This window comes from Suricata suricatta, chromosome 6 (assembly GCF_006229205.1).
Source record: "Suricata suricatta isolate VVHF042 chromosome 6, meerkat_22Aug2017_6uvM2_HiC, whole genome shotgun sequence".
NCBI classification, from domain to species: domain Eukaryota; kingdom Metazoa; phylum Chordata; class Mammalia; order Carnivora; family Herpestidae; genus Suricata; species Suricata suricatta.
The window spans coordinates 51,311,963-51,321,449 of NC_043705.1; positions in this window are offsets into that span (position 1 = coordinate 51,311,963).

Here is a 9,487-nt window from a genome sequence, read left to right on the forward strand (position 1 = left end):
GCACCGTGAACTGGCCTACCCTCTGGGCACAAAACTGCTGGCTTCCCTGTGAGAGCCGTTCTCAGATGAGGTAGACAGCGAAGATGAATTTTTACATTTATTGGGACAAGCTAGTATTTTGTTATTTAAAGCATTTAAACAAAGTTGGTGTATTAGGCATATTATGGTTTGTAACATTGACCTTTGGATTCTAATATAAGATGCCTAAATGTTTTTAGACTTCTCAATTTCAGTTTAAAAGTACTTTAACATGTTCCTAAGCCTGAAAAAATATTGACATATTCCAGAGAATTTAGGAAATCACTGTACATTTAATTATGTTTATAAGAGGTAGGTACTTGCAAAAGTTTTGCTTGTTGGGTCAAGCATTTGAAGTGCAGTTTTCAAGAAAAATCTTCTAAGTGTATAAATGCTGTTCAGTTGTTGAAAGGAATTTGGATTGTAAATGGGTTGGTTTAAAGAAATTTAAAATTTAGTCTGTTCCACAAGTCTGCTCTCTCAAACATGAATTAAAGGCCCCCTTGAAAGTGATTATTAAAATGTACTGCTTTTCTGGATGGAATATTTATAAGTTAAACGTAAAACTTTAAGAAGAGTTTTCAAATGCTTGACTTTAACAAGTAACTATAAATTGTCTTTCCTAGGAACAAAATGCTCCCCTCAGGCACTAAAAGATATGTATTGGTAAATGGGCTACATGCCAATCTCCCCTGACCAGAGAAACCAGACTGGGGGTGCTGTGCCTGGCCCAAGCCTGTGTAAGCAGGGCGTGGTAATTAGGATTTATAATCAAACTCTTGCTCTCAGGAAATGCGGGATTCAAAGAATGCTGTTTGGATTATCAGCAGTGAAAGCTGGTCTGCAGAGAGAAAGGGGAATGAAACCTAAGTTCAGAGAAAGTAGGCAAGGCAAGGCCATCCTGCCTCAGCAGGTCAGGCTGGAGGAGAGAGGAGCTATCATAGTTCCCAGTTCCGTTTTCTCTTCTGGCTGTCCCTTAGGCTTTCTCTCCAGGGTCTGTGAGAGTCTTTGGAATCCTTGTAATAAATTCTTTTTGTTTAGATGAGTGTGAGTGGTTTCCTTTATTCACATCCAGAGAGCTCCAAAGACTAATTCACTGATCCTGACAACTGAAACATTACGTTAGAGTCAGGGAATTGGGGAAGCAGCAATGAGCAAAATAGACGAAATCCCTGTTCTCTTGGAACTAATATTCCACTTGGGAGAGGTAGTTGTGTGGTAAAGAAGTAACATGTATTGTGGGTCAGATGGTGATAAATGATCCGGAGAGAAATCAGGCAGAGGAGGGAGATGGGAAACGATACGTGGGTGGGGGAGGGTGAGTAGGGAGAGGTGAGGGGAGGCATCGCTGCGGTGGCAGTTGGGCAGAGGCCTTAAGGAAATGGAGAGGTCCTTATTGACATTTAGGGGACAGGGTGGAAGGATCCTGAGGCAGAAGCATGCCTGGTGAGTTCAGAATAGCAAGGTGCTGGTTCAACTGACATGAAGCAAGGGAAAGGGGTTGTAAGGCCTTCATCAGGAATGAGGTGGTGTGTTTAGGCAGCTCTTTGAGGGAACTTTACCATTAAGGGGAGCAGGAAAACGGAATGGCTGGAAGGATATAGGGTCAAGGCAGTTTCTAAAAAAATTAATGTGGTATAATTGGTATGCTATATTTTGCACATTTTAAAAGTTCAGTCTTACATGTTTTGACGTGTACACCCATCAGACCATCACTACAAGCAAAATTATGAGTTTGTGTCGCCCTCGAAAATTCCCTCCTGCCCTTCTGCAAACCCTCGTTAGGTCCCGCACACACAGACAACCACTCAGACTGCCACCATAGGTTCATAGATAGGTTTGCATTCAGTACAGTTTTACACAAGTGGAGTCATAGAATTCAGGTTGCGGGGGGTGGGGGAGCTGGCTTTCACTTAGCAAAACTTTTGAGATTCATAATTCATTTGAGATTTAAACTGGAAAAAAATACAGAAGGTATGCAGATCCAGATAATCCTGCAGACAGAAAAACATGATCGAGGAGAGAGGCAGGCCAATTGCTGGGACAGTGCTTTTGGGAGGGACTTGGGGTCGAGGGCCCAAATGGAAGGCCTGGCTTACATAAGAGAACGGACAGTTCAGGCATGGTTCAAGAGGAAAGACAAACTACTTGGGCACAGATGCAATTGTGTGTAGATGTGGTGCTCAGGGTTTATGGAAGTTCTTTTCTGGGTACCTTTTCTGGAAATAAGATAACCAGTTAAAACAGTTTGGAGGAGGAAGTTAGAGGTGTTGGAAGTTGGAGAACGGAAGACATGAAATACTCCTAGAAAGGTCCAGAGCTCAAAGGGAGCCACCTGCCTAGATTTGAATCTTGGCTCAGCCACTCTAGCTCTGTGACTTTGGGTGCATTTTACCATTTTGTATTTACTTCATCTGTTCATCAGACAACATCACAGTGAGTGGTTGTGAGAATTAAGTAAAAGTACCTGGTATATTTCTGTTGGCTATTATTATTTTGGGGAGAATGGATGGACTAGAGAATTAAGTAGGATTACCAGCAGCATTAAGGGCCTATGTGAAGTTAGTGTCACGGATTTGAAGTGAGGCCAACCGTCATGTTTGTTTCTCTATTCATAGTTGGCTAATTGGATGTAGATGTGGGGTGCCCTGAGAAATAGACTTAACCAGCATTGGAGTTTTCATTGGTGAATGCAAAATAATAGAGAAAGGGACAATGTAGCTTTTTTGAGATTTATGTCGTGTAGTTAGGATGGACCGTCAACGCAAGCTGGGTAAGGAAACGAGGGAAACCTAAGGTAAGGAAGCAGTGAAAACATAACTGCATCACTAGGCTGTTGGTTTGTGTGGAGTCGAAGAGTTACAATTTGTGTGCTGGAGGTAGTGAGATAGACGTATGGAAGGTGCTGGTCCAAGAGCCATGAATTATGGCAGGAGGAATGTTGGAGAAAGTGACAGAAAGCCAGGAGCTAGAATGTTCAAGAAATGGTGGGGAGTGGCCAGTGATCTGTGGTGACCAACTTCAGATGGAGTGAAAGTCAAAGGTGAGGCTTTCCTGGGGAGTAGTGAGGGAGAATGATCCAGAAACAGCACTGAGAATCACCCACACACCTGTTAGGGCTGCTAAATAAGGGGTCTGGAAACATGAGTAGCACTTGGGCAAACTGTAGAGCAAGCTTGCTAACAGTAACACACAAGAAGCTGGCCTTCCCCTCAGTTTTGCATCCAGAGCACTATCTACAAAGAAATCTGGGAAATGTGGTTTTAACTTTCTAGCTATGTAGTTCTGAAGGCACCTAGAAGAGGATGGAGCAGGAATATGGAGATGTCCTACACATCCTTAAATATACAGGTATGCCCTCACTTCTAAACAAATAGGGACACACTACACTTGCTGTTGTGAATTTCAGCTTTCCCCTGTGTGTTACAGATTGCTGCATCTTAGGGTATATAGTTCTGCCGCATTCCATTTTATGCCTGCCTCCTACATCACTGTGTTCATAGATGTGTCATAAGAAATTTAACCAATGTGTACAAGATACAAAGTTTACGTTATTTTTCTGGTATTTCCAACTCAGAATTTTTCTGGAAGCTGTCTTTACTGCCTATCGAGAATTTTAATCAGGTGAACTTCAAACTGCATTAGTACAACTTAACGTAGGTCTCCATTAGTCCACGAGGTGGCAGTATTATTTCGAATACCATGAGAAATCTGTTTTCACAGTCCTTTCTCCAAATCATGCTGGTGTTCCGTGGTAGAAAGGTGAGTTCTCTCAGAAAACAACCAAGATATTTGGCTAGTGCCATGTTGACAAAATGACTTTCAAAACCCTTCTTTGAATTAAAGATTAACCTTTTCAGCAATGTGGAATAATGGAAAGAACATGCACTGTATGATCCGGGGCAAGTCCCAGCTACTCTGGGCCTCAGCTTCCATATCTGTCAAATGGAACTAACATCACTTCCCTTGCAGGATTGTTGCAAGAATAAGTAAGATGATATAAAGTACCTTACCTGCTTAACTGTGTTTTTCACACATTTGTGACTATGAGAAGTCTATTTGCCCTGCACTAGTTGGGAGCTTTTTCTTAGTTCCCAATTATTAACATCATTTGGACTAGATAAGGGTTGATTCAAAATTTCATTTCATACTGTTATAAAGGATGTTTTTTCTAAATAAATTAATCACATAAAATATAAAATGAGGGTATAGTTACTTGAGGACTTGAGACAGACTGCTCACAAGCATTTTCAAAGTAAATGGTATGATTTGCAATATATGCAAATGAGACATTAACCATTTTATTTACAAAAGTAAAATGTTAGTTCCAATTGGATCATTAAAAATTTTTTTAATGTTTATTTTTTGGTAGGGGAGGGAGAGAGAAAGGCCAGATAGATAGAGGAGAGAGAGAATCCAGAGCAAGCTTTGTGCCATCAGCTGTGCAGGTCAGATTATGAGCTGAGCTGAAAGTAAGAGTTGGATGCTTAACCAACTGAGCCAGCCACCAAGGTGCCTCTCCTTGGATCACTAGTGTTATAGTAGAAATTTTATTTTGTTTTATTTATTTTAAATTTTTAATGTTTATGTTTGAGAGAGAGACACACACAGAGTATGAGCAGAAGAGGGACAGAGAGAGGGAGACAGAATCCGAAGCAAGTTCCAGGCTCTGAGCTGTCAGCACAGAACCCAACATGGGGCTCGAACCCACGAACGTGAGAACATGACCTGAACTGAAGTCAGCCACTTAACCAACTGAGCCACCCAGGCGCCCTAATAGCAGAAATTTTAAATAGAGTTTTTTATGTCTTTAAAAATACTTATTAATGCAGGCTTTCCTTTATTCATATTAACTGTATTAGCTGGGACTATGTGATGACTTTATTGACTAAAAGGCTAGAAATATAAACTGTGTTAATTTAATGAGGGTTGGCAATTTTCTATAAACAATGGACTCCTATACAAGATATATTTTTTCAAGGCTTTAAAACTTAAGACATAACTGACATATACTATTCTGTTACTTTCAGGTGTCTAAGAGATATACTCTTGACAAAGTGCTTCCAATTAAGACAAAAAATACTTGAGTCAGAAACAATTTCCTCATAGGAAACAAATGGAAAGCTGTGGACAGATATTTTTACTGTTGTCCACTTACAATAAAATATTAAAAAAATATTTTTTTAATGTTTAGTTTTGAGAGAGAAAGAGTGTAAGCAAGGGAGGAGCAGAGAGAGAAGGAGACAGACACAGAATCCAAATCAGGCTCCAGGCTCTGAGCTCTCAGCATAGAGCGCAATGTGGGGCTCGAACTCAAAAAGCACATGATCATGACCTGAGCTGAAGCTGGACATTTAACCTGCTGACTCACCCAGGTGCCCTATTTTTTTTTTTTTTTTTATGGTTTTAAATTTAATTTGAAAGAGAGAGAAGGAGTATGGGAAGGGCAGAGAATATCTGAGGTGAGCTGACAGCAGAGAGCCTGATGCAGGGCTCCAGCTCACCAACCTTGAGATCATGACCTCATCCAAAGTCCGACACAACCTAATGAGCCACCCGGGCACCTGGGCGTAGTTCTATTTTTTAACTTTTTGAGGAATTTTCATACTGTTTACCAGAATGGTCGCACCAGTTTGCATTCCAAACCAACAGTGTGAGAGGACTCCCCTTTCTCCATATACGTGTATACTTTCCTTGAAAATATAAATGAACAAAAAAGGTCCCAAAGAGACAGAAAGATGAAACAGAACACTGGCCAGGGAAGTAATTCAGAACATAATCTGAGAAACTTTGGACTGAGATGTTTTATTAGTGAGTTGTTGAAAATTTTCAAGGAACAGAAAATTCTGACATACTCAAACTGATCTAGAACTTAGAGAAGAAAACTTCCAACATAACTTTCTGAAGCTTGCAGGACACAAATATTGACAAATCTCTTTTTGGTATGTGGTACTGTTGTTTAAAGCGTTTGATGTTCCTCCTTGGAGACAGATTCTAGTTCTTCACACAGGGACGGGGACAAGTCTCTAGGACTTGAGATGCTCCCCCTCCTGGCTGGATGATACAGCCCCACCCTGGAAGTCACTACATGGTCATGTATTTTGCCTTGGCCTATGGAATAAGGACAGGATTGACATCATGCCATTTGTAAGGAGAAGTTTTAAAATCCAGTTCATGGCCCACCAAGTCTCTCTCTTCCATGACAACCAGCAATATGCCAAGTACGCTCATCCCAGAGGGAATATGACATGGAGAAAAGACACAGGAGACATATAATATGGGTAAGAGTCAAATCTCTGATACTCTAAGCTACTGAGATTTGAGGATAATTGTTAACACAGCATAACCTACCCCACCCTGATTGGTATCCTCTCTTCCCCAGCAAAAGAAAATTATAAATGAAATTCACTGTGAACATCAATGTTAAATCTTTAATCAATAAGGAAAATGTTCCAGGCATACATTGTAGAAATAATATACTCCCAAGTAAGTCTCTACCCAGGTAGGTTGTTCCCTACTGATGACTTAGAGACCTCCCACTTTATGGGTGTAGGTCACCACCTAAAGAAAAGGTAACAGTGATTAGTTTGTAAAATATGTAAGTAACATTGTTCCCTCTCTCTCCCAGTGTCCTGTGTCAGTATCAAAAAGGAGGTAAGGATTCAAAGGCTTCATAGTATCAAAACACCATTGAGTGGGAAACTGCTTCTTAGAGCTGAGCTATGGATGAAGGATATATTTAATGAAAGTTCCCAGGGCTTGTTGCCTTAAAATTTCATGGTACGATGCTTCCCAGGAGCACACAGGAAGTGCATATTACTCTTATTTTGAAAATGGAGAAACTGAAATCATTAACAGAGAAACTCTGATATGGATTCAATCACCAAGCCTCTGATGCAGTTTGATTTGCAGGTGTTTTCTGGTTTTGTTATAAATAAATCTGTTGCCTACGTCAGTGAGTTTCTACCAAAGATACTCTAATGTTCACTGCAGGTTTTGTTTTCCTCTATGTAATAATGGATGTGGTGATTTCTCAGTCATTAAAAGATGAACACATCAAGCTTTTGTGAACAATCCCGGAGAACTGGTTGTCCCTGTAAATATAACATTGTCTCTCTCATTGCTATAAGCAGTCCATGTGATCAGTGATGGTATTCTTAGAAAATAGGATATGGGGATCATTTGGTAGTCAGAGGAACACTAATTTATTGTTCAGCTCAACCAATATAAACTGTTACGTCAACAGTCCAAATAGTAACACAGACCAGTTTATCTCTGGATTTCTTTCTAAACAGTATAGGAGATAGAAATAAGGGTGTGAATCTCCTGGATCCATCCTGGAAAAACAGCAGATCAAAATTTAAAATTTGAGTGGTAACTCACTTAAATGTTAGCTGACATAAGCTTGAATGGGTAAGACAAGTTGTGAGAGGACAGGGGCCGTATCTGCCTTACATACAGGGTCTGGCATACAGGAAGTGCTAAGTGTTTGCTGTTTGAAGGCTGAGTTCTGAGGAGGCAAATGTCAGACCTGAGATAAGTGTGAGCAGGGCTGCCAGGGAGGGAGGTGGCTTGCTCTCTTGGGACTAAACAAGAAACTAAGTCCTTGGTCCCTGGGGAACTAAACAAAAATGGAAGCTTCAAGGACAGAAGGCTTTAAAGCCTTAGAGTTACTTGATTTTATTTTGAAATCATTTTAGACTTACAGAAAAGTTCCAAGAATAGTGCAGCTTCCCTGAGCTTCTCCAAGTGTTAACAACTTCTGTTGCTAACCGCATACAAGTACCAAAACAAGGAAATTAACATTGGTGCCGTGCTATTAACTAAAATATACCGGTTTCTCCAGTTTTGTTCCTGATGTCCTTCTGTCCTTGGATCCAACCCAGAATTCTACCATTTCATATAGTTGTTGTGTCTAATATCCTCCAGTCTGTGATGGTTCCTTAGTGTTTGTCTTTCATGACCTTGAAACTTTTGGTGCATACTGGTCAGTTATTTTGTAGAGTATCTCTCCATTTGGGGTTGTCTGGTATTTTCTCATGATTAGATTAGGCTGCATGTTTTGGGCTAGAATACCAGAGAAGTGATATTGTGTTTCTCTCAGAGTGTCACATCAAGTCCACATGGTGCCCATATGCCCTTTTACTGGTAACATTACTTTGATCCCTTAATTAAGGCACTGTAAGCCAGCTTTCTCCATATTGTTAGTTTTTCTTTTTGTATTTGAGAAATATTTGAGATTATTCAAATATCCTGTTTAAGCCTACACATTTACTCACTAATTTCAACTGCTAGTTGTGGTTTTGATTTGAATTCCCTGATTAGTGATGGATCCAGGAGATTCACACCCTTTTTTCTTTTCAGGTACCTATTGGCCCTCTGTATGTCTTCTTTGGAAAAATCTCTATTTAGGTTGCCAGCCTATTTTTAAGTCTTAAATTTTTTTAAAAATATTTATTTATTTTGGGGGAAGAGAGAGGAGGGGAGAGGTAGAAAGGGAGAGAAGACAGAGGATCTGAAGTGGGCTCCCTGCGACAGCAGACTGCCCGATGCAGGGCTTGAACTCACACACACAGAGATTATGACCTGGGTCAAAGTCAGACGCTTGGCCAACTGAGCACCCAGCTGCCCCTGCCTATTTTAAAATATGCTTATTTCGTTTTTGCTTTTGAGTTTCTTCCTTATATATTTTAGATAGTAACTGCTTACCAAATAGATAGTTTGCAAATATTTATGGACAAGCTCTTGGTAAGGGATCAGTTAAAGAAGGATCTGCTAAACTTCTATTTTTTTTTCAGTTTATTTTTGAGACATATGAGAAAGAGAAAGAGGAGAGCGAACACACACACACGCACGCACACACCCGAGGGGGGGAAGGGCAGAGGGAGAGCGGGGCCAGAGAGAGGGAGAGAAAGAGAATTGCAAGCAGGCTCTGCACTACCAGCACAGAGCCCTGTGCAGGACTGGAAAGCACAAACTGCAAGATCATGACCTGAGCTAGAATCAAGAGATGGATGCTTAACCAGCTGAGTCCCTCAGGCACCCCTGCAAAACTTCTTTCTAAATAGTGATTTATTACTAACTCCTACTTCAAGATGTTACATTAAAAAAAAAAGTTTACTTATTTTGAGAGAGCATGAGCAGGGGAGGGGCAGAGAGAGGGGGGAGAGAGAATTCCAAGCAGGCTCCGCACCATCAGTGCAGAGCGCAACGTAGGACTCCATGCTGGGCTCTGCTCCATGAACTGTGAAATCATGACCTGAGCCCAGATTGAGGGCTGGATGCCTAACTGAGCCACCCAGGTGCCCCTATCATTTTTAATCGTAGGTAGTATAATGATAATTTAATAAAGAAAAGGTATTTCATTAATAATGAGTTAACAGCTGCTCAACTTATGTATGCTATTGCTATAAAAAAATAAGTGATTTAATTTCCATACTTCATGAAGTTTTTGCCCCAACGTGTGAGT